General features: G+C 37.1%; 1 long non-coding RNA gene across 1 annotated transcript; it reads left to right on the top strand.

The window, feature by feature from the left end:
- LOC129392521 (uncharacterized) lies at positions 1-26,950 on the top strand. Its single transcript, XR_008618548.1, has 3 exons — positions 1-74; positions 26,200-26,271; positions 26,747-26,950. It is a non-coding gene; the product is annotated as an uncharacterized lncRNA (long non-coding RNA).

The raw sequence follows: 26,950 nt of genomic DNA, 5'->3' as shown, positions 1-26,950 counted from the left end.
ATTGATTGAAAATTCTATCATTTCCTTGATTATCTGCAATGAACCTCAGATATGTATTGAATCACCCTGTTTGTGTAGGTTTGTTTCTGATTTCATTATTATGTTTGATGGTCTATTCCTGTGTCCAGATTACCAGAACATAGCTTTATAGATCTTTTATTTGATATGGTAATTTCCCACTCTTTATTTTCTTTATTCTGGATCTATGCCTGGGACTGAATACTTTTAAAATTAGCTTGACAGATTCTTTGAAAGAACACTATTGATAATTACACTGTATTGGCCAAAAAGTTCATTTGAGTTTTTCCATATGATGTTATGGAAAAACCCGAACGAACTTTTTGGCCAACCCAAATACCAATAGTTGCACTAAATCTATGGATTAATTTGGGGAGAACTGACATCTCTGTGATATTGAAACTTGTATCCATGAAGATGGGATACAAAGTTTGTCATCTTTAATATCTTTCAATGGAATTTAATAGATATTTTCACACAGTCTTATACATACCTTGCTAAATTTATTCCTAGGTGATATAAATGTATATATTGCTGTTACAATTATATTTTAAAATCACATTTGAAAATTGTTGTGGTCTATAGACTCTGCAATGAAGTTTTTGAATACTGCTTTTATGGGCCATTTTGATAAACTTTCTTTTCTCATTTTTAACAATTTATCTGCTGATTAGTTGGGATTTTATATGTTGACAGTCATAATTTCTACATAGTGACAGTTTTGTTTCTTACTTTCCAACTCCTTAATTTTGCCTTAATTTAAAAACTATTTCTTTATTTACTGATTTATCTATCTGTTTCTTTGCGTATGCATATGGGTACGTATGTGTATCGGTATGTCTTTTTGTCTTAACTCAGCTACTTTATAAACCCTTGAATAGAAGTGATAGTGGGCATCCTTTTCTTGTTCTTGTTTTAAGAAGATTACTAACATTTTAGCATTAAGTATGATATTTTTGATATAGTTGAGTTTTTTTAAACAGAAATCCTTTAATGGATGTAAAGAAAAAAAAGCCATTCCCAGTGTGCTAAGGATTTTTAAAAATCATGCTTGGATATTGACTTTTAGTATATGTTGTTGATGTCCATCAAGGTAATCATATTTTCCCCTTATTTAATCTGTTTCTCTGATTAATTATACTTAATTTTAAAAAACTCTTTATCGTGGGAATTTCCAAATATGTATGAAAGTAGCATAGTATAATGAACTCCCGGGACCCATCACCTAGTGACAATCAGTATCAACATTCATTGAAATTTTATTTCCTATTCTTCTCACTGGTATAGATGCTGTGTATTTTACTTCTATTTTTAATGGTTATCCTTAAGAATATATTGTGAATGATGAAGTCTAAAATTTATATATAAAATTCATAATTTGAGGATATTCGAACACTTTAATTGTTATCATTCCTGTATCAATCAGCTTAGGCTCAGTTATTTTGTGATAACAAACAACCTCAAAATCTTTGTTTTATAATCTTCAAAGTTTCTTTCTTTCTCAAATTACATATCTGTCATGATTTGGCTAAAGACCAGCCCATGTCTTCTTTACATATTTCAACTCAGGCTGATGGAGCAAATTCCACCTGGGAAATTCTGGCCTCCTACAAGAGGGAAAAGAGAGATTGACAAAAGTGGATGATGGCTGTTAAGATTTCCATTCAGAAACAGCACGTATCACTTTTTGCTCCTATTTCACTTACCAAAAGAAAGCAAATGGCCAAGCCTGGCATCAATAGGCTAGATATATAATTTTATTAGAGGAAGCCTCTGCAAATATTTTTAAGATAAGGTAATCCAACAGACTCATTGGCTCTCTCCTTCTTAGACAAAATCTACTCATCACCCCTTTCCCAAGAGAAACAACCCCCAACTGCCTTGAAATCACTATATTAGGCTCACAGTTCAGAATCTCATGCTATTTATTTCTCCTGTGCTTTCTCTTGGCCAAGAGTTCTATGAAGCAAAAGGACACATTATACATCCCAAACTCAGCAAACAATAGCGAGACCAGAATTGAATAACTACCATAAACATCCACGTTCAGAAAGAATGAGGTTCATAGCAACTAATCTTCCATAGCCATTCTGAAGTCATATTGTGCAAATATTGCAGCTGTTCCCTCTGATGGGGGTGGGGAACATTCCTTGTTTGGGTCCAGGTTCATTGTCCAGCCATTCTAAGCCTTTTAGCTCTGTGCTCCAGGAAGTCCATGCTTTGCCATTATTTTTCTTGACCACATCTGAAGAGACCATTGAAGAATAAGCCCTCTTGGGAGGCTGAGCAACTTTCTCTGCCTGTTTCCTACTCGTGGAGGGCTGGGACCAAGGATTGTAGTGAGTTTTGATCCATCAGATTCTTTTAGTCAAGGCTGGCATTTCCATGACACTAGTACTCAGTAAAAACTTAGTTGACTTTTATCTATTTGATTTCAGTCAGCTCCACATGCCAATAGTTACAACCCAAATTATTTTTATACGTGAATATCTTAAGTGCATTAAAATTTTGTGGAAGAACCACACCCTTATTCTCACGTCATTAATTCATGTCCAACTTAATGATTACTGAGTGCTACCTTATTCAGAGATTTTTAACAAAAGGTAGCAGGTCATAGATATTGTGACCTTGTTCCAAGGTTTAGTATTTTTTTAAACGTTTCTTTTCAAAATTTTCAAATTTACACAAGGTAGTAAGGTAAGAATAGTATAAGAAATCCCCATATATCCTTTTCCTAGATTCACCAATTGTTAATATTTTGTCACATTTTTGTCACATTTACATTCTCTGTCTCTTTTTAGATTTTTCTTGCTTGCTAGCTTTAGACACACACACATCATTATTGCTGAACCATTTGAGAGTAGGTTGCAGTGATGATATTGTACTCTTAAATATTTCAGCATGTAATAAGGACATACTTTTACATAACCACGATATAATTATCAAATTCAGATAATTGTAATATTCTTATCTTAGATATACTCCATATTCAAATTTATCCAATTATTCCAATAATGTTACTGATTTTTCTAATCCAGAATCACAGACTGCATTTAATTGTCATGTGTCTTTTGTGTCCTTTCTTTGTCTTTAATGCCATTATTATTTTTGTAGAGTATGGGTCAGTTGTTTTGTTGAATATTTATCAGTTTGGGTTTGTCTGATTATTTAGTCCTAGTACATTCAGTTCATGCATTTTTATAGGGATGTTGCACATAGGATGTTGGGTTCTCCTTTTTTTTTTTTTTTTTTTTTGCGGTACTTTAGTCCCTTTTTTTTTTTTTCTTGCGGTACGCGGGCCTCCCACTGCCGTGGCCCCTCCCGTTGCGGGGCACAGGCCCCGGACACGCAGGCCCGGCGGCCATGGCTTACGGGCCCAGCCGCTCCGCGGCATGCGGGATCCTCCCGGACCGGGACACGAACCCGCGTCCCCTGCATCGGCAGGCGGACTCTCAACCGCTGCACCACCAGGGAAGCCCTGTGGGGTTCTTCTTAAAGCCTTGCCTCAGGGTGTTAAGTGTGTGCATTTCTTTTGGACAAACTAAATGTTAATGGTCTTTGTTGCTCAAAGGATTGAAGATGAAGAATAGCTGTATCTTTCAGATTGCAATGCTGGAATTTCTAGACTCTAGTCTCTTTAATCTCCTTAAGTTGGCAATTGTTTTATGAGTTCATCTCTTTATTCTAGTACCTTGTCAAGTGGAGAGACTAATCACCAAAACTTGCTACTAGCATGCTGTTTCCTAAAACCCTTGCCTAAAGCCATCAGCTCGTTTGATATATTATCTGTTTTCCAAGTTATCAGGGAAATAGTTTGACCACATGTTTCACCACTGCATAATATGGGTTACCATCTCTTCAGGCTCAACACAGAACTCACCACTGGCTGGCCCTGAAGCCAATGCCATATATCCCATGTTCTGTTTTACTGGTAGCAACTCACTCCTACTACCATTATCTGTATCAGTCATCTTAGGCTAAGAAATGTTGTCATGTGAAAATAGATGATTATTTGTGCTCTTTATGGGTTTGCAAATTAGCACAGCATGAATACTGTAGAAATAATAGGAGGATGCTAAGATAGACTCTATAAAAAGTTAAGTTTCTCTATCATTCTAATAAGCAATTCTACTGCTAAGAATCTATCTTATAAGAAATATCTGAACATATGTACAAAGATGCATAGACGAAGATATTTATTTCAGCATAGGTTACAGTATTGAAAAACTGAAAAGCACCTAAAGGGCTAAGCATAAAGGAATGTTAAATAAATTATGATGCAGTCACACTATGGAATACTTTTGCAGCCGTTAAATAGAGTGAGATATGTCTATAAGTTCGGCTGTAGTAACATCTCTAAAACTAGTGTTCAATAGAAATATATAAATCAATGGAAACCTATGAAACCTGTAATATAATTCCATCAAGTAAAAACAGGTACAAACCACGGCATTCTGTGTATATGCAGATATAGAATGTAAATGTATGACCTAAAAGCTGGAAAGATCTGCACCAAAGTGTTTAACATGTTTACCTCTGAAGAGAAGCATAGGAAGTTGGGGTAAGGGTGGAGGGTAATGAAAGGGCATTTAAGCATTTTATTCTAGATTTTGCCTCTATTGTTTCGACTTTTATAAAAACATGTGATGGTGTTACTTATGTAAATTAATCATTGGATAAATAATATAATGTGTAACTAAGTAGCATGATGAACATTTTAAAGGCAATGAGAAGCCTGAGGTGGGAAAGAAAGAAATGCAGTGAGGAGATGCTCACTGTCCTCAACTGTTGAGGCGTCTCAGTATTTGATTGAGCAGGAGAATGGCAAGAATAAAGTCAATTCTTCTCTTAGAACCATGGAGAGATAGGATGGGCTACTTGTGAGATATAATGAAATTCCTGGCCTCGGGTATTTTAAGGAGTAAATCCAAGTCCTAATAAAAGTTTGTATTAAAAGACATTTAATCTAGATGGTTTTACATCTAGAAGTGTCTAATTCCCATTTTTGCTTGATTGCTTCTGGAAACCACCGCCCATATTCTGAAATACATTGTTCTTGCAATTGAACTTTGGTTCCTAGAGAGGGTCACAGGAACACTTGGGTCCTGACCCAAGTGATTCACCACTTTTAAATATATTTGTGCTAACAAATTCCCTAAGGGCTCCTTTAACAGGAAAACAACAGCCACACCTAAGCCTCCCCAGCTTTTGCAAGAGGAGTGTCAGCCCTCAGACTCTCCCACTGAGTTTCAGCCCAAGTTCTTACTGTTCTAGGTTCCCAGGAAAAGAATGAGAAACCCACTTACTGGGTTTTAAATCCTTTTATGTCCTTTTTCTCAAGGCAGGCACGCATAATCTGTCCCACTTTCATTCACATTTCATTGGCCAAAGGAAGTCATATGACCATATTCAATTTCAAGGTGGGTGGGGGAGGCCCAATCCCCTTGTAAGAACAGAAGGAAAGAATAATCAGAAATATTAGTGAGCACTAGATGTATTTCTCATAATAGACACCCTCACCTTTTAGGGACAGCATTATATTGGGATTCCTATTACCCGGGGCATTTTTTTCCACTTTTAATAGACTTTATTTTTTTAGAGAATTTTAGGTTTATAGCAAAATTGAGTGGAAGGTACAGGGATTCCCATATACCTCCTGCCCCTACACATGCACAGCCACCCCATTTCAACATCCCCTGTTAGAGAGGTATGTTCGTTACAGCTGATGAACCTACACTGACACGTCATTATCACTCAGAGTGCGTTGTTTACATTAGGGTTCACTCTTGGTGTTGTATATTCTATGGGTTTGGACATATGTGTAATGACGTGTATCCATCTTTATAATATCATACAGAGTAGTTTCACTGCCCTAAAATTCCTCTGTGTTTAACTTATTCATTCTTCCCTCAACCCTCAGCCCCTCGTGATCACTATGAGAGTGAACCGATAACTGGCAATCTGGAGCATGGGCCATGTGCACACCAAGGCTAGTAAAGCCTGGAATCCATCCCTGGTTAGATGGGACAAAGTTAGGACAAGCCTAGAAGGGGTCAGGCTGTGAGCTTAGAAGATGTTCGTCAAATTCAGAGAGCACATCCTCTTGTGATTGTGGCTAAATTCTTCTCTGCCTTCAGGAAAATTTCAATCCTTGGCCCAGCCCTTGGTCCTTCTGCAGAGTGAAGATTCTAGGGACAGAAGTGGAAGATTACACTCTATTTTACAACCCCCTTCATATGGTCGTGGATTAGCTAAATCCTGCCCTCAGTCCACTGAACCTCAAACCCACGAGTATTTCTCCACATCTTGGTCAAGCAGTCAATTCCACACATGAGGGGTGCTACTCACATCCTTTCTTTGAACTGTCTGCCCTCATCCCCCTGAGGGCTCTCTCTCTCTCTCTCTTCTATCCTTTTTTCTTCCCATCCTTTTGTCTCTTTATCTTTATCACGAGGTCATCTTCCTTGTCATTATTTAGCCAGAGAGATATTTCCTAATGGGATATACTTGACCAAGAAAAGATGAGAACCGTCAGAATTTTAAGCTAGAGAAGATCTTAAAAAGTATCCAGTATCACCTCCTCCTATTTTCCAATCAGTGTTCCTTGCACAACTGACCCAGAGCATTTCCCATGCAGTGCTGGATACTCAAATCTCAAGTTTGCCTCTTCTCTGGGAAGTCAGATGCTTAGAAAATGAATGTCAGTGATGGACCACAAAGGGGAAGTCCTCACTGGGCATGTGACCCATGAATCAAAATATTCATTTCCTTCATGTTTACTGAGACTTTGGTAGTAAGTGCATGAGCGTCTATATTCATGATCCACTCACCTGGATGTCTCAGCATGTGAGTGAACTCATGTGTTGTCTGATGTGCATCTTTTGTGTGTGTTGGTGTATAGACACAGACACAGATGTAGATACTGTTATAGATCTGTTTTTCCCATAAGAGAGTCTCAGCTTAAGGGAACCACCTTTACATTTTGTGTTTGAGGATCTCTCCAGGCTTTAAAAGTGAAGTCAGAACATGGTAGAATTCATCATCCCATCCTTTTCATTAGCATCCTTTCCGTCTAATGTTCAATTCAGAGATGCAGCTTCTCAGCACTACACGTTATTTTTATGAAGACAGAACTAACTGCTCCCTGCATCAACCATAACTCTTCGTAAATGATGGGGGTGAAGTCTTATTCAAAAGAGCTGATGATTTTTCATGATGAATTTAACCACTTGTCTCACATTATCCCAATTAGAGAGACAAGTTTATACTTCCATAAATATCTAGTGTCTCACTTGTCGCAGAAGATCAAAGTTCTTTCATTCTTCTGCAAAGGACATTAACAATATTGAAAGACACTACATCATATTTGGTAATAGCATCTTACACTAGAATCACCCTCCTGATGAATTGTCTTTACTTTTGCTCCTGAAACTTAGACCTAATTTCTTCACTGAGCATACAGAAAACAGATTTGTGGTTTTTAAAATATATACTTCTTTGCTTTAATAAAAGATACAAATCTCTCCTAACGTATACAATAAAGTGATGATAACTTTGAAGAACAAATAATTTTAAGATCTTAAAAATAAAATCATAAAAAGAAACTACACATGAACATATTTTTTGATCATTATGAAGTCCTTGAACTGCATTGTGCCTTTTAAATGGTATGAATTCTTATTTCAATTTAGCAGAAGTTTTGCTTTAGAGGAATTGTGGGTTTTTTTAATGTAAAGCAGTTTGTGATTTTTTAAATCAATATTTCATTTATGATTCATGTTTTGCAAAAGTGAATAATGTAATACCTTAATGGATGGAAATGGATCATGGCAAGGAGGTCAGAAAGCAACTGCTGCCATTAATCATACACTTTCTAAAAGGTAATCGACAGACAGTGAGTAGGCGAGTCTTCAGACTGTTCCTGCAGGGGCTTGGTATATGGGGTGTATACAAAAATATCAGCTGATTTTAAGAACAGCATATGTCAAAGAGGCACACATTTTTGTGTGAAAATTATCGAGTCTTTGCCTTCAACAAATAGTTTGTCTACTCATTCAAAAACCTTATGCAGTTAATTATAGAAGAACTGCATATGATTAGAGAAATCAGGAGAAATAAAAGGTGCTAGAAGCCCTAATTGTAGGAGGCACTGGACATAATGTGCCTTTGCTAGATGATTCACTGTTTACATTTTCCTAGTTTCTTACTCACAACTCATGCATTTCATCATTTACCTTTCCGACAATACTCCAGAGTCCAACTTTGAGAAATGTGTGCATATGCAAAATAGTATATATGTATGCATACTCACACAAAGTACTTTATAAGGACACATATTTTATGTGCATCCTATATACACACATACTTTCAAGATTATATATATTCACACACTAAACATACCTCATTAAATATTTATAATCCTATCACCAGAATTATATATGTAATCCCATCACATACAGAATTTTGAACATAAGCCTTAATTGAACTTTGTGGAGAGTGGGGTGTCTTTGCTGTGAGTCAGACTGCCCTGGCCTCTCTGGAATGGCATGACTCCTTTTTTAAAAAAAATCAATATAAATGATTCTTTTTTTAAAATTGAAGTGTAATTGATTTACAATGTCATGTCAGTTTCAGGTGTACAATGCAGTGATTCACATATATATATATTATATTCTTTTTCAGATTCATTTCCCTTATAGGTTATTACAAAATATTGAGTATAGTTCCCTGTGCTATATCCAAAAAAAAAAAACAAAAAAATTCCCAATCAAAAAATGGGCAGAAGATCTAAACAGACATTTCTCCAAAGAAGACTTACAGATGGCCAACAAGCATATGAAAAAAAATGCTCAACATCGCTAATTATTAGAGAAATGCAAATAAAAACTGCAATGAGGTATCACCACACACCAGTCAGAATGGCCATCATCAAAAAGTCTACAAATAATAAATGCTGGAGAGGGTGTGGAGGAAAAGGAACCCTCCTACACTACTGATGGGAATGTTAATTTGTACTGTCACTATGGAGAACAGTTTGGAGGTTCCTTAAGAAATGAAAAATAAAGTTACCATATGACCCAGCAATCCCACTCCTGGGGTTATATCTGGAGAAAACCATAATTCGAAAAGATACACGCATCCCTATGTTCATTGCAGCACTATTTACAATAGCCAGGACACGGAAGCAAATTAAATGTCCATCGACAGAGAAATGGCTAAAGAAGATGTGGTACATATATACAATGAGATATTACTCAGCCATAAAAAGGAATGAAATAATGCCATTTTCAGCAACATGAATGGACCTACAGATTATCATACTAAGTAAAGTAAGCCAGACAGAGAAAGACAAATATCATGTGAGATCACTTATACGTGGAATCTGGAAAAAAATAAGGTACAAATGAACTTATTTACAAAACAGAAATAGACCCACAGACATAGAAAACAAACTTATAGTTGCCAAAAGGAAGGGGAGGGAAGGGATAAATTAGGAGGATGGGATTAACATACATACACTGGAATAGCCTGACTTCTGACTCAGCTCCTCGTAGCCACATGTCTTCTAGAAACAGCTGCCAGGGAACTCAGCATTCTCACCTCCTCACCTCCCTGAGCTGATCCAGCAAAAATGGACTTCAGAGGCAATGTTCCCAACATTTTAAATAAGAAATCAATAAATTCAGCACAAATAATCTACAGTCAGGGGGAGGGGAGGGGTGTGGATACGATCAGATGATTCAAATCAGAGCAGAAGTGAATGACCAATCAAATGATGGTAATTGGAAAGTTTACTAAGATTGTGATACCTATCCTTACTGAGTGCCCACTTACATATTTTATAATTTTCACAACTACCCTGCCAAGCAGGCATCATATTCCAAATTTCATTGGTAAGAAAACTGAGGCATGGGACAAGGTAAAAAAAAAAATCATTTCTAAAGACCACATACCCATCAAGTAGCAAAGTTAGCCTTCACATCTTCTAAGTCCCTGACTCCAAAGCATACACTTTGTGCCCTACCATATCTGAGAAGTGGTTAATATCCAAAATATACAAAGAACTCATATAACTCAACATCAAAAAATAAACAAACTGATTAAAAATGGGCAGAGGATCTGAATAGACATTTTTCCAAAGAAGATACACAGATGGCTAGCAGGCACACACATGAAAAGATGCTCAACATCACTAATTATCAGAGAAGTACAAATCAAAACCACAGTGAGATAACACCTCACACCTGTCAGATGGTTATTATCAAAAAGGTAACAAATAACAAGTGTTGGTTAGGATGTGGAAAAAACGGAAACTTCCTGCGCTGCTGGTTGGAATGTAAATTGGTGCAGCCACTATGGAAAGCAGTATGGAGATTCCTCAAAAAATTAAAAATAGAACTACCATATGATCCAATAATTCCACTCCTGGGTATTTGAAGAAAAAGAAAACAGTATTTCGAAAAGATATACGCACCCCTCTGTGTACTGCAGCATTATTTACAATAGCCAAGATATGGAAGTAAACTTCATGTCCGTCAATAGATGAATGGATAAAGAAGATGTGGTATATATATACAGTGGAATATTACTCAGCCATAAAAAGGATGAAATCTTGTCATTTGTGACAACATGGATGGACCTAGAGGGTATTATGCTAAGTGAAATAAGTCAGACAGAGAAAGACAAATACCATGTGATTTCATTAATGTGCAGAATCTCAAACACAAAACAAGCAAACATAACATAACAGAAACAGAGTTATAGATATAGAGAGGAAACAAGTGATCACCAGAGGTAATGGGGGTAGGGAGAGGAAAGAAACAGACAAGAGAGATTGAGGTACAAACTTCCAGTTGCAAAGTAAATGATTCGTAGGTATGAAATCTATGTGGTAAATGTACTTAATAATTATGTAATATCTTCGTATATTGACAGGTCATAACTAGACTTACCATGGTGATCATTTTGAAATGTGTAGAAATATCAAATCACTATGTTGAGTAACAGGAACTAACATTATGCTGTAGGTCAATTACACTTCAAAAACAAACAGACAAACTCATAGACAAAGAGTTTCTCACCCATTTCTCAGATGAGGAGACCAGCTTAGAGAATTTAAGGGCCTTGTCAAGGATCACAGCACCAAGATGTTCACCAAGATACTAACTCCTCCTGCTACAGCAGTTCCTCTGCAATAAACTCAGGGGTCACAGCATCTTTTTGTGACAAGAAGTGATGAATATTAAACCACCCTTGCTCTGCCTTCCCTTTAGAACAAAACTTCCAGATAATTCCGGGAATGGAGAGGCGCTACCTGAAAATCAAATGGGGATCTTCCCGGACCCGGGCACGAACCCGCGTCCCCTGCATCGGCAGGCGGACTCTCAACCACTGCGCCACCAGGGAAGCCCTGCCTTCCCTTTAGAACAAAACTTTCAGATAATTCCGGGAATGGAGATGCTACCTGAAAATCAAATGGGTCTAAGTATTCATAGAAGTCCCAAGCAAATAAAAAGCAGTTCTTTGAACCCAAGATTCAGAGACATAAAAGAACTTGGAGAGCCAAACCAGTGATCTATACTCAAGTCTCATCACTTCCTGGTATTCTTGTGCAAAAAATGTTCATCATCCTCTGCTACTATTATCACAATCAAACATGATTCTGGGATAAGCTTTGGATAGAGAGCTATCAGAAGTTGGCTCAGCGCTAATTCAACAGTCTCTGTCGTAGTACCGTGGCTCACAGCAGAGATCGGTAACTTTTTTCTGTAAAGGACGCGAGAGTAAATACTTTACTCTTTGTGGGTGATATATGGTCTCTATCACATGTTATTCCTTGCCTTTTGTTTGTTTTTACGGGCCCGAGAGTAAATACTTTAGTCTTTGTGTGTGATATATGGTATCTATCACATGTTATTCCTTGCCTTTTGTTTGTTTTTACAAGCCTAAAAAATGACACAAGCCACTCTTAGCTTGAAGACTGAACAAAAACAGCTATAGTTTGCCTACCTGTGGTTTGGAGTGTAAGCTCTGAAAGATTGCCTGGGTTCAAAACCTGACATTTCCTAAGTCAGAAAGAGAAAGACAAATACCATATGATATCACTTATATGTGGAATCTAAAATATGACACAAATGAACTTATCTACGAAACAGAAACAGACTCACAGACATAGAAAACAGACTTGTGGTTGCCACGGGGAGGGGAGTAGGGGAGAGATGGACTGGGAGTTTGGGATTAGCAGATGCAAACTATTATATAATATATAGAATGGATAAGCCACAAGGTCCTACTGTATAGCACAAGGAACTGTATTCAATACCCTGTGATAAACCATAACAGAAAAGAATATGAAAAAAAATGTATATATGTACAACTGAATCACTTTGCTGTACAGCAGAAATTGTAAATCAACTATACTGCAGTAAAATAAATTGAAAAAACAACCTGACACTTCCACTTCTAGCTGTGTTACCTCTGGTGAGTTACTTAACTATTCTGTGCCTCAGGAAAATGAGCAGTCATAATAGCACTTCCCTCATAGGATGTGGTGGGGTTTTAATGATTTAATGCATAGGAAATACTTAGGAGAGCAATGATGTAATTGACAAAGTGTAGGCCTTAGCTTTTATTAATAGGTTTGGGAGGCAGGTCTGAACCTGGTTGGTTTTCCCAGTTATTCAGGGCCGCTAACACCCCTGTGGAAGCCATGGCAACCTGTCAACCAACTGTTCTTTTCTTGTGGCATATCGTGCGCAGGGAGGATAAATACTGTCTGCTCAGAGTATTAAAATAGTTCCCATATGCAGAGTGGGACAAAAATAGCTCTTACCTTACAGGGTTGTTTTGCAGAATAAATGGGCTGATGAATATGAATTTGCTCATTATAATGTATAGCTCTAGTTATTATTGTGGAAGAGACCTGATTATAATTACTAATTAGACAAGAGTTTTGGGCAGAACCTTTCTCTGGGTGATACCCCTGATGTAATATATTTGAAGCATGTATAGTTGATACATGCTTCTTCCTCGTCTTCCCTAGGCTCTGCTTTTTTTTTTTTTAACCTCTTTATTGGAGTATAATTGCTTTACAATGGTGTGTTAGTTTCTGCTGTATAACAATGTGAATCAGCTATATGTAAACATTTGTAAATAGAGCTGCAATGAACATTGTGGTACATGACTCTTTTTAAATTATGGATTTCTCAGGGTATATGCCCAGTAGTGGGATTGCTGGGTTGTATGGTAGTTCTATTCTGAGTTTTTTAAGGAACCTCCATACTGCTCTCTATAGTGGCTGTATCAATTTACATTCCCACCAACAGTGCAAGAGGGTTCCCTTTTCTCCACACCCTCTCCAGCATTTATTGTTTCTAGATTTTTTGATGATGACCATTCTGAGTGGTGTGAGGTGATACCTCACTGTAGTTTTGATTTGCATTTCTCTAATGATTAGTGATGTTGAACATCCTTTCATGTGTTTTGGCAATCTGTATATCTTTTTTGGAGAAATGTCTATATAGGTCTTCTGACCATTTTTAGATTGGGTTGTTTGTTTTTTGATACTGAGCTACATGAGCTACTTGTATATTTTGGAGATTAATCCTTTGTCAGTTGCTTCGTTTGCAAATATTTTCTCCCACTCTGAAGGTTGTCTTTTTGTCTTGTTTATGGTTTCCTTTGTTGTGTAAAAGCTTTTGAGTTTCATTAGGTCCCATTTGTTTATTTTTGTTTTTATTTCCATTTCTCTAGGAGATGGGTCAAAAAGGATCTTGCTGTGATTTATGTCATAGAGTGTTCTGCCTATGTTTTCCTCTAAGAGTTTGATAGTGTCTGGCCTTACATTTAGGTCTTTAACCCATTTTGTGTTTATTCTTGTGTGTGGTGTTAGGGAGTGTTCTAATTTCATACTTTTACATGTAGCTGTCCAGTTTTCCCAGCACCACTTATTGAAGAGGCTGTCTTTTCTCCACTGTATATTCTTGCCTCCTTTATCAAAGATAAGGTGACCATATGTGCGTGGGTTTATCTCTGGGCTTTCTATCCTGTTCCATTGATCTATATTTCTGTTTTTGTGCCAGTACCATACTGTCTTGATTACTGTAGATTTGTAGTATAGTCTGAAGTCTGGGAGCCTGATTCCTCCAGCTCCATTTTTCTTTCTCAAGAGCCCTGCATTTTTGTAGAGTGAAAGCTGGGTCTTAGTCACTCCTCTCGACTCAGCACCAAGGAAAGGACCAAGTGCAGCACTGTAGCTGGATAAAAATATTTTTAAATTAAATAGCTTTATTTTTAAGACATAATATGAAGATTTCATATTTGTGGGTTTGCTTGTGCTTTCTTTCTCTTAGCGCCATTTTCAAATCGCGAAAGACTTCCAATTCAAGATGGCTATCAGAATAAACACAAATTGAACATCCAGTATTCCTAGTAATTACAGAAGAAATACATGCAAACAAACACAACCATCTGTGCCTACACTGGAAAATAGGACGAGGCTGTCAGTCAGTCTTCACAAAGCTAAAAAAAATAAGGACATTGTGATCTCACCTCAAGGCCTTTGAGCTTGCTATTCTGTCTTTCAAATCCATGTATATGGTTCCTGGTTTAAATGTCAACAAATAAAAAATGAAATAATATAAAAAAGAGAGAAAGAGAGACTCTAAAGTTTCCTGAAAGGGGAAAGGAATATGGGATCCCATAGGGGACGGAAACCATAGGCTCAAGTGCATGCTGGGAGAATGGTTGAAAAGATGGAACTGCTCTGGAGGTGCTGCTAGTCCAGGGAGCAGTCAGCAGAGGGGCAGGGAGGCAGGTGGGTCTAGGGTGATCATGGGGATGCTTGTCTGGGATAACACAGAAGGGCAGAATGAGTTGTTCCCTCTGTTTCATTGCCTTGGGCCAAGCATCACATGACAGGGTGCTGGCATCTGAGAGACAAGACAATATATTGTTCCACTGGCAGCCTTAGGAGGAATGGGGAGCTCCTCTACACAAACGCATCACTGCTGGAAAAACATCCCACACATACGAGATCCAAGTAAAGACCACTTTATTTGAACATAGAAAGTAAACCATCTGCAGTTCCTCTCTAAATGCATTGCAAAAAGGTATTCTTCAACAAAGCAAAATTAATATTTGGAATATATAATGATGTTTGTTTCAAAAAAATAAAAACTCTTAATGGAAAAATGGGCAAAAGTCATGAACAGGTAGCATTGATTCTAAAAGATGAAATACGCATGACGAACGAACATGTGGCAAGATGCTCAGCTTCACCGGTAACGAGGCAACACCAATTAGAACAAAGAAATGTAATCTTTTACTCATCAGAGTAACACACATATCAAATACTGCTGGTGCTGTAAAGAAATGAATACTCTTGTTCACCACTTTTGTGAGTGTAAATTTTCATAGCTACTCCACAGTACCATTTTGGCAATGTCTTCTTAGAATGGAAAAATAAGTATCCTCTGTGACTCAGTGACTCTCTGCCTCAGTTTCTACCTTAGAGATGTGCTTACAGGTGCTCAATATGAAAGTTCAAGCGTGTTCATTGCAGCAGTGCTGGAGCAGACAAAACTGGAAACAAACATAAACATTGGAATAAATGCACCACGGTACATCCAGACTATGCAGTGCTTGTAAAGAAATGGAGGCAGATCTATGTTTATGAAGGTGGGAAGGTCCTTAAACATCGTATCAAGTGAGAAAAATACAATTCATGAAACAAGAAGTATAGTATAACAAGACTTAGATATAAGATCGAACTCTCCATATGAAATACAAAGAGAAATAGAGATTGAGAGAGAAACAGAGAGTGAGGGAGAGACAGAGACAGGAGGATTGGGGAGCGGGGGGGAGAGGAGAGATTGATTTAAATTCAAAAATAAATAGTTTTTAAGTGAAGTAAGTCAGAAAGACAAAGACAAATGCCATATGATATCACTTATATGTGGAATCTAAACTATGACACAAATGAACCTATCTATGAAACAGAAACAAAATCAGGGACATAGAGAACAGACTGGTGGTTGCCAAGGGGGAGGAGGTTGGGGGAGGGATGGAGTGGGAGTTTGGGGTTAGCAGAGGCAACCTATTATATATGGGATGGATAAACAACGAGGTCCTCCTGTAGAGCACAGGGAACTATATCCAATATCTTGTGATACACCATAATGGAAAAGAATATGAAAAAGACTGTATATATATGTATAACTGAGTCACTTTGCTGTACAGCACTACTTAACACAACATTGTAATTCAACTATACTTCCATAAAAAATAAATTAAAAAATAAATAGTTTTAATAGTGTAATTGAGCCTCAAGATAGAAAACTGAAAAACACGAAGAAAAAAAACACACACCTCTACTCTTATCCCACGGAGATAACCACATCGAGCATTTTGCTGTATATTCTTTCAGTCAGTTTTCTATGCAGGTATAGGTCGAATTGGAAATGTTACTCGGCCGGGGAGTCTCTTATTTTGGAGGTGAAAAATACTTTAGCGTCAATGAGCGGAGGTAGAGGAAATTGAAAAGCGTGAACCCTGAGAATTCAGGGGAATATGTATGGATCGCTGACACCTTGTGGAGAAACAGGAAAAAATAGGCAGACAATTGTGAAATATTCCCATTACGGGGAACTTGGAGAGTGGGTGAGGCTGGGACCCGAGGAGTTGGAGGGAACGGTGCAGAGAGGCTGAGCACCCCGAAGCGCTCACGCATCCTCTGTTCTCCTCATGGATGCCGTTTATAATAATGAAATTCTAAGGAGAAGAAGCAGATATAACTGGAGCAACCAATTATAACACCTGGACGGGTGTTTGGCAGAGTTTGTGTCTCAGACAAGACGAGCTCTAAAGAGGGAGAATTGGAACTGGAAATACAAGGGTTAAATCTAGTAACTCTAGACCCTGCATGTGTGGGAACTTGGGCCAATTCTGATTTTCTATGTCGCAGAAATATTGTCTATTTCAACTCTGTTTTCATATTTGTCATAGAGCTTTTCATAGTATCCTCTTTTAATTTTCAAACATTTTATGTATCTCTGTGTTCATTTTTCAGGTTATTTGTGCCTCATGTTTCTTGATCCTATTTGCCTAAGATTTGTCTGTTTTATGAGTCATTTCAAAGCTTTCGGTTTTGCTGATCAAATCATTTCTGGGGAAGGAGAAATCTTTTTCATGAATTTCAGCTTTTATCTCAGTATTCCCTTCTTTCGAATCTCTATGGGTTGATTTTCCTGCGTTTTCCCGCCCACTAATGAGATTTTGGATTTTCTCTTTACTGCCTTGCCTGGGTGTCACCCAGAGGCGGTAAAGCATATGGTTAATAAAAAATAATGACAATGAATGAGAAAAGGGCCTGGTCCCTGGAAACACGGAGAAGGACTTTTCCTAGAAACAAGGAAGAGGAAGAGGAGGATGTCAGAGAGACCCGGGCAACGTCTAACCTTGGAGAGAGCTGTCTGAATGTGGAGCAGGGCTGGCCGTGAGATCCCAGATCTGAGGCTCAGTGTTCACAAGGGAACTGAGCTAGATCATGCAGTCAACCGTTAGATAGGGAGGAGGAAAATATTTGTGGCTTATCTGCTGAGACTTTCCTGCCCCCAAACTATCCAGAGAAATCTTAATATTGATTATTTTAATTATTATGTTTACTGATATTGCCTTTATATTAAGAGTAAATTAAACTTTCTAAGAGCTGCAGATATGAGACCCAGAGGCACAGGAGATCAAGTTAGCAATTCTGGATATCAAGAGGTCTATCCTCAGTCAAGTCCAATCTGTTTGCCTTTTGAGTCTTTGATTAAGGTTTAGCCGTAGTTAGCCTACTTTTAAAATGCTTGTTTCTACCCACCCTCCCAGAATCCCTGGGAGAATTTCTCCACACTGCAGTTTAGGAAATTGAAAATATGCCCCCAGAAATGTATTATAGAGAACAAAAATGTGAGATCGCCAAGATTTTTGACTATTACAAATAGGAGAGAAAAATTTGCATCCAAACGGGGCAAATAATTCCACTCACTGTTAATGTAATTATTCCTCTGACTTGGAATTCCTTTTCTCAAGTGTTGCAACGATGCATGATGCCTTTATGCTAACCTTGCAGCCCTAAGCAGCTTTTCCCCCTCCAGTTTCCTATACACCCTCCGGAAGAGTATTCCTCTGCTCTGCTACCTGTTTCTTCCATTAGCCTGTTGCTCACTGGACTGGTTTTCACATTAGCATGTTTTTATAGCACACAATGGTTTCCTCAGTTACACAACAGACCCAGTGCCAATAAACTCGCTTCTAGGTAATGTAAAACATATTTGAACACAAGAATGATTGAATTTTCGGAGCTAAAAATAAGCACTTGTTTTTAATTTTCCATGAGAATGCAGTCTCTCAACCCAAGAGGCCACCTCCTGCCTGGTGAACCCTTTATGCTAAAGTCATCACTCTGTGGCTGGAAGTGTGGAATTCACGTTTCATTACGTAACACAGAGGGAAAAGCCCATATGCAAATCCCGCTTTAATTCCACCATGTCTCTACTTGTTCATAATGCTTTAAAAACCAGATGATAGCAAATACAGTTCAATATAGAAGCAAGCCCCACCATAGCCAATCTACATGGAAAGAGTATCTTTATTTTTATAGTACTAACGATAGCTGGCATTATCTTGTTTAATCCTCATAAAAGCATTATGAAGTTGGTAAGATTATATCTACAAAAGGAAGTCAATCACTTCTCATTTTTACTCAGATGCTGCAAGCTTACCTTGCTGCATCAGCTTTGCTTATTGGAGGAATTTTCTTTTCCTCCAAATGTAGCTTTTGACTGTTAAGGTGTCCTGTCCCAGCCACAAACTACTGATCAACTCTAGAAGGGCATTTAAAAACCATCCACATCTACATTTTTCTTTCTGATGTTGGATACCAAATTTTTCCTTTCAAGATAAAAATGTATGGATCTTCTTTCTATCTGTTGAGGACTGGGCTATTGCTATGGGGTAGAGCCCAACCATGAAAAAAGCCTCTCTTTTAAATGATCTGATTGCAAAAGTTTAGAAAAGATGCTTTTTTAAAAAAACAAAAATGAGCTAAGAGAAGCAATGGTTAAGAGTGAAGGCACTTGAGTCAGACAAACCTGGTTCAAAGTATTATTCAACAAATGTAATCTGTTGTTATTACCTTGGTCTCCAGAATCCAAAAATGTCCTATAGATCTTCTATTAATCCCAAGGTTGTAATGATCTACACCATCACATAATGTGAAGGCCATGCTTAATAAATAGGCCAGTGGCTAAGACAAAGACTCTATCTCAGTATCCAAGATGGAAACGCAACTCAGAGAGAAGGAAAGAGAAGTAGCATTTACTAAGCACCTACAGTGAGCTTTGTATCTTTGCCAGAAAGTTAAAATGCATTGTGTAATGGAACCCTTTCATTATTATGGTAGGTAGATATTATCTTTTCATTTTAATAAAACGAAGCTGAGAGAGGTTAAGTATATGCTTAAGGTAATAGTCATATCATGAAGAGGATTGTTATAGCTGAGCAATTAAATATATAAAGTTAAACATACACATCCAATATGACCCAGCAATCCCACTCGTAGGTAAGGATGTAACAGAATGAACACTTATCCTCACACAAGAACCTGTGAACAAAGCTGTTTTTGCAGCTTTATTCATAATTATCAAAAACGGATAGTCCAGATCCTTCAACCAGTGAACGGATATATAAACTCTGTTACATTCGTAAAGTTGACAACTACTCAGCAATTAAAAGGAAAGAAGTGTTGATCATCCCAAGAACATGAATGAATCCCAAGCGTATTTTGCTAAGGGAAAGAAGCCCAACTCAGAAGTCTATGTATTGTAGGATTCTAATTCCATGACAATCTAGAAGAGGCAAACTGTCGGGATGGAGAACAGTTCACTCCAAGTTAGGGTACAGCGTGATGAAATTTGGGAGCAAATGGGACTCCTCTCTGTCATGACTGTGGTGGTGGACACACAACTCCAGGCTTTTGAGAAAATGCAGGGACTGGACATCACAAGGAGTAATTTTCTTTCTCTATTTATAAAAAGATATATATATATGGTACAAAGAACTTTCCAAAATAATTTGGAAGCTCAAGGCACTATACACTCACTCACCATAATTTTATACTTTTACCAGAACAACAATTTTTATCAAGACAGATCTACATTCGGACCAATTCACTGCTGTTGCTTCCCCATCGGTGGTTCTCGCCTTTGGCTCTGTATGAAGGTGTGATGGTTAACAAGAAATCAGTTGGGTCTACATCTGTGCCTTAGTCAGTAGCAAGACCCCAGGTATTTGATCCCGAATAAAATAAGGAGGAATTTCTTTCACTTTCGCTGATGATACTAGTTACTGTTTTCTGGTCTGTTAAAACTTTCTCAGTCCATCAATAAGAAAGGTCTTACACATACACGTACACACTCTCTATTTCTATAAGCTTGAAATAAAAATTCTATAGAAGGTTTTTTTCCCTAACCATTTTAACTGTTGCTATTTTATCTAAATTTTATTTAAGCCTCCAGAAAAAAGAAAATTTTTAACTTCCCCAAAACAGGGGTTAAATGAGTAACACGCTTTCAAAAGTCAGTCACCACTTGCCCTTAATGTTTGTCCCTATTTCTTTATCCTTTGCAACTCTTTAAAAAATAGTATAAGGAAGGCAAGTTTATTGTAGAAAACAAAGGTAAGCCTTAATAAAGGAAGAAAAACAACCCATATTATTACACTTTAGAAATAAACCCTTGAAATTGTATAAATTCCAAATGTTTTATGAGTATCTAATTACATGTTTGATTTTAAAGTATGCCCACTCTATATAACATACTTTGTGAACAGCTTTCTTCACTTGAGTATGTCCTGCTATGAAAATGCATTAATGTTCACAAATGTACTTTGTCACACAATGTTATCGGGTACATATTGCAAGGACACCCCATGATTAAGTTTGTCCCCACGATTCATTCTATTTCCTATTGTTGGACATAGAGACTGCATATTTTTGATTTACTTATAATCTTGCATTAAACCATATTTCTAAACTTTTGCTACATCCTGAATGATTTGTTCAGGCAAAATTCCTAGAAACACAAATACTGAGTCAAAGAGGAGCCACATTTTTAAAAATTTAAAACAAATACTAAAAAATCTAATATCTGTTCATTGTAGAAAGTTAACAAACAGAAATAACCAAGAAGAAAAGTATTTAAAACAATAATAATAGTTGTATCATATGCACATAATCATGTCTGGGCTGATTTTTCCCCCAGACCTCTTTTTATGCATATTTATTTAACTACCTATAAATACATTTAAGATAATTTTTCTTACAATTGCTCTATACCTATAGTTCAGATATATATTATATGTATATCTACCCATGAAAAATATTTTTACAACAGGTTTCCTGCATAGTGGATACTTGTAAATACTTCTTGAATTAATACATATATGAATAAAAAATAGGATAATTCTGTAGATGCTAGATTGTAATCAGTGTTGTTACTTAAAAATATTTTTAACAGCTATTCATGTTAATTATTTTCACCCATAACATTTTTGTAATGAGTTAATAGAATTTATAATGTATGAATAGAACCATTTTGGAACTACTAACAATAGCAGCACAATTAAATAACAACAATAGCAGCACAATTAAATAACAACATATGCCAAAACTGAAGTCATTGAAAATTTGGAGCATTTACTATATTTACTATAAAATAAAAATGAATTAAAATAATTGAAATTACTACTTAGTATAAGAAGTCAGAGAATGCATCATTAAATAGACGTATGGAAAAAGAAGCAAGGAATTAACAGCAACGTATATTTTAATGAATTGGGAAACTAATTTAGAGCATGAACATACAAGAGCTGGATTTTTGGGGAAAAATAATCAGCTCCCCACCCCCAGTTGAAGAATTGGAATCCAACTACTCTAAATTCTTTGTTCTAATAAAAATTGAAAATTGTTTATATTTACATACAACAAATGCATGTTACTAAAATGGCTATAACCATAGCTGAAGATGGAATTACAAAATTATGAGAGACTACCATATGGAAATATGTGCTAATAAATTTGACAATTTTAGTGAAGCACATGGTCTTTGTGGAAATGATCATGGACTAAAATTTATTTATGAGGAAGAAACAAAACCTGAAAAGACCAATAACCCTGAACTTGAAAAACTCGTCATACAAGTAACTATTTTAAAAAGCCAGGCACAGATAGTTTTACAGGTGCAGTGTTTCAAATCCTGATAAAACAAACAATTTCTCTGCTGTCTGAACTCCTGCAGAGACCACTAAAATAAGTCAACATCATCATTTTATGAAGCTAACAATATCCTCATAGAGAAATTTGACAAAGATAACATAAAGAAGAAAACCACAGGTCAGTTTATGTATGGAAACACATGAACCATAGATAAAATATTATTTGAACTCAAACACTAAATTAAAAGAATAATACATGATGACAAACTAGGTTTTATTCCTTGATTTGAAAGAGAATCCCAAATTATGAAATATATTCAACAGAGGCTATCCACTATAATTACTGTTATTTAACATTATTCTAGAGGTAGCAATGATGCTAAGATGTTGAGAGATCATAGACTTAACGGGAAGATTTTATGGATAATGCTATTGGCACAAAACACTGAGATCCCAAGAGAAGAAGTAAAAATTATTAAATGCACTCTTGGGGTTCAAACCTCTCTGAACTTGGGGTGCCTTTTCTTAAGTTCACCTGATAATGTCCGTGTTGTTTGTCATACGGTGTATGTTAAGCTGATGACGGAGGGAAAGAATATTAACTGCACTTCACCGGGAAACGTTTTTAGTTGTGCAGTTAATAAGACTGCCAAAAGCCATAGTAAAGGCAGGTTTTGGGTTCCTATAACGGTGGAACAGCCTTTCAGGACTAACATTCCGTCCAAGAGATAACAATGATAAAATGACAAAACATTTTCTTAGGAAACGATTATTTAGAAACACTGGATAATAAGGAAAAGTGGGTGGAAACTGGGGTAGATGGAACTCTTGAAATAAATGAACCACACTCATGGGATGAGACCGTTTTCATGTGGATTACTAAAGTATCTAGAGATAAAGGGGCAACAGTGTCCCAATTAACTAATGATTTAGAAAAGAATGGTATGTGTACACATATACATACATATATGATAATAATAATAGGTAGATAGGAAAAAGGAAAAACCAAATAGGGAAAATTGTAAACTATTGGTGAATAATTGTTGTAAAAGTGTAAGAGAAGTCTTTGTACTATTTTTTGCAACTTTTCTGTAAGTTTTATTTTTTTTTAATTTTTTTATTTTTTTCCATGATTACTCAAAAATCACCGTGTTTCCACCACCACATGCCAGCACATTCTGGCTGTCCCCTAGGGTGCAGGAGGTCAGTGCTTGGACACCTGGATTCATATGCCGTGTACAACTATTCCTCCCAACTCCACACTTCTCTTGAGCTTTTTTTTTTTTTTTGCGGTACGCGGGCCTCTCACTGTTGTGGCCTCTCCCGTTGCGGAGCACAGGCTCCGGACGCGCAGGCCCAGCGGCCATGGCTCACGGGCCCAGCCGCTCCGCGGCATGTGGGATCCTCCCGGACCGGGGCGCGAACCCGGTTCCCCTGCATCGGCAGGCGGACGCGCAACCACTGCGCCACCAGGGAAGCCCTGTAAGTTTTAAATGATATCAAAATAAAACTTACAGGGGCTTCCCTGGTGGCGCAGTGGTTGAGAGTCCGCCTGCCGATAAAAAAAAAAAAAGGAAAAAAAAAAAAAACTTACAAAAATTGGTACAAAGACTTTGGAAAACTGGAGTTTTAAAAATAAAGTTAAATGTATACCTGCCCCGTGATCCAGGAATTCCACTCAGATATTTACTCAAAAGACATGAAAACATGTTTACAGAAAGATTTCTACAGAAACAGTCATAGCAATTATATCCTTAGTAATAAGAAAATGGAAACAACCCAAGTACAGTGAGTTCCCTACATACACACGAGTTCCGTTCCAAGAGCACATTCCTAAGTCCGATTTGTTCATAAGTCCAACAAAGTTAGCCCAGGTCCCCAACTAACACAATCGGCTCTATAGTACTGTACTGTGATGGGTTTATAATACTTTTCACACAAAAAATACATTAAAGACGAACACACACAAATAATAAATAAAACATTTTGACTCTTACAGTACAGTAACTTGAAAAGTACAGTAGTGCAGTACAACGGCTGGCATCGAGTGAACAGGCAAGAAGAGTTACTGACTGGAGGAGGGGGAGGAGGTGGGAGATGGTAGAGCTGAAGGACCGTCAGTAACAGGAGACGGAGGGCGAGCTGCAATGTCACTCACGCCTGACGTGGATGGCACAGGTTCTGGTTCCTCACTGGATTCAGTTCTATCTACCCTCTTAAAAAAACGATCCAGTGAGGTCTGGGTAGTAGCTCTTTTTTTCTCGTCATAGATGACATGGTGGCTCTGGATTGCATTCTGAACGGCTGCTGCAAACATCCTGTACTATTCTACATTCGGGTCCTGTGCCTCAAAAACTAACAGTGCCTCCTCAAATAAAGAAAATCCCCTTGCCATTTCCTGCATCATGAATATCTTTGGTTCTTCAGTTACTTCTTCCTCTTGTCTCTCTTTGTCCTTTCTCTGGGCACGTTTTTCGCATCTTTGAAAGTTCGCAACTTGAAGGTTCGTATGTAGGGGACTTACTGTACCCACCAACAGGAGAATGGATAAACAAACTTGTTATGTTTGCAAAATGGAACACTATTCAGTAATAAAGAGGAAGGAACAGTGTGATTGACTCTCAAAAACAGTGTGTTTAACAAAAAAGACAAGCACAAAAGATGACACATGATAAGATTTCATCGACATGACGTTGTACAACAGGCAAAACTCATCTATAGGGATAAAAATTAGAATAGAGGTTGCTAGTGGGGGAATGAAGATTGAGAAGGAGAGTGAAAGAAATTTCTGGGGGGGGTTGGAAATGTTCTATATCTTGATTTGGGTGGTGGGTGCATGAATATTTATAACTTACAGAATTGTATCATTTAAGGTCTCTGGGCATTTCAACAGATATAAATTTTTCCTCAATTTTAAACCATACTCTGGAAATACAGCACATTCCATAGTCAGTCAATACAGCAAATAATGCAATAGGCATTCTCCAGTACATAGCCTTCAGATATTACCAGAAGTGTCTAGTCTCTGGATTTTCTGACTTAAGTCAAAACTTCAAAAACAATTCTAATTCCTAAAAGTGAAGGTGCCCCCCAGAGTAGTAAAAGGAAAGAAAAAGGCCCAAGGCTAGTGATTTGACATGATTCCTGGAAAATAAACGAAGAATCAATTGAAAAACTGCAGTGGCAATTTAGAAAACCAGTTACAAAATGAAGTTGTAAAAAGCAATAACTTTCTTATAAAACATAAGCTATTAAAATATAAGAGGGAAATATTTTAATAACACCAAAAATATAAAATGCCTACCAATAAATTTCAAGGAAATATATAGAATGCATGTGAAAAAAAAAAGCTACTAAACCATACTAAGAGGCATAAAAGAAGAAATGGAGAAACGTTCAATGTTTCTGGATAAAAAGACTCATTACAAAAACATCACTTCTCCCTAAATTAACATAGAAAATATCTTCCTAATCAAAAGCTCAACGTGATTTGTCTTTAACCTTGACACAATTGTTATTTATAACAATAAAGATACAATGAAACTGTCACCAGAATAAGCAAACCAATAGAACAAAAAAGAAATCCCAGAAACAATTCTAAATATATATTGCGATGTAGAATATAATGATTTTGTTATTTCAAAAACTGGAGACAGAATAATTTATTCAGTACATGTGGCTAGAACAACAGGATAACTGTTTGTGAAGAAAAGAATAATTTGAGATTCCTAGATTCTATCTTACCCCAAAATAAATTTCCGATGGCTGAAAATAAGAAAGAAAACTATAAAAACATCAAAAGAATAAGTGAATATGTGTATGATTTTAGATTAGGAAAAATATAATGTTTAAAAATAGAAATAATGTTTTCTGAGATAACCTGACAGTTAATATATTTGAATATATAAAATTCTATTTCTGTAGGTCTAAAAATACAATTAAATGCAAATGACAAATTAAAACGGGAAGATTCTGCAACATCTATGATAGATAAAAGTAAGTTAATGTTCTTAATATATAAACAGCTTTTCTGAATCAATGAAAACATATACTTCTAGAACATGGTTTCTCAACCTCAGCACTATTAATACTTTGGGTAATTCCTTATTGTGGGGGCCTGTCCTGAGCACTGTAGGATGTTTAGCAGCATTCCTGGCCTCTATCCACTAGATTAGTATCTTCCCAGTTGTGACTACCAAAAATGCCTCCAGACATTGCCAGCTGTCCCCTGGGAGGCAAAATCAATCCTAGTTGAGAACCATGGATCCAGAAGAAAATTTTCAGGATTTTTCTCTGGTGGTGGCATTACCTTTCACTGAGAAAAGCAGATGAGAGATAAAAATATATAAATAAAATGAATATTTATATCTGTCTTCCAAGTTAACCAAGCCTCAGAATTCTGTGGGTGCTAATGTGTCTACATTAATCATAATAACTAAGATTTAATCAGGGTTTGCCTTTTCTTGTTCAGACAGGCAGTCCATCCCCTTCAAGTGTCTTCCCAGATCATGGAAGTGCCAGGGTGTGAGTCACAAGTCCCCCCATCCCCTTCCCCCCAGTCTCCTTCTGCTGCTGCCACGCCTGCCTCCACATTTGTGGTCCATCTTCAACTCTTGTCAGGCAACTCCATGGATCTCTGCAGTCCTTTCCAACGTGCAGCAGCTACCTGCCACCA

Source organism: Physeter macrocephalus, chromosome 11, assembly GCF_002837175.3.
Source record: "Physeter macrocephalus isolate SW-GA chromosome 11, ASM283717v5, whole genome shotgun sequence".
NCBI lineage: Eukaryota > Metazoa > Chordata > Mammalia > Artiodactyla > Physeteridae > Physeter > Physeter macrocephalus.
The sequence above is the reverse complement of the archived record's forward strand: the minus strand, read 5'-3'. Positions and strand labels throughout refer to the sequence as shown.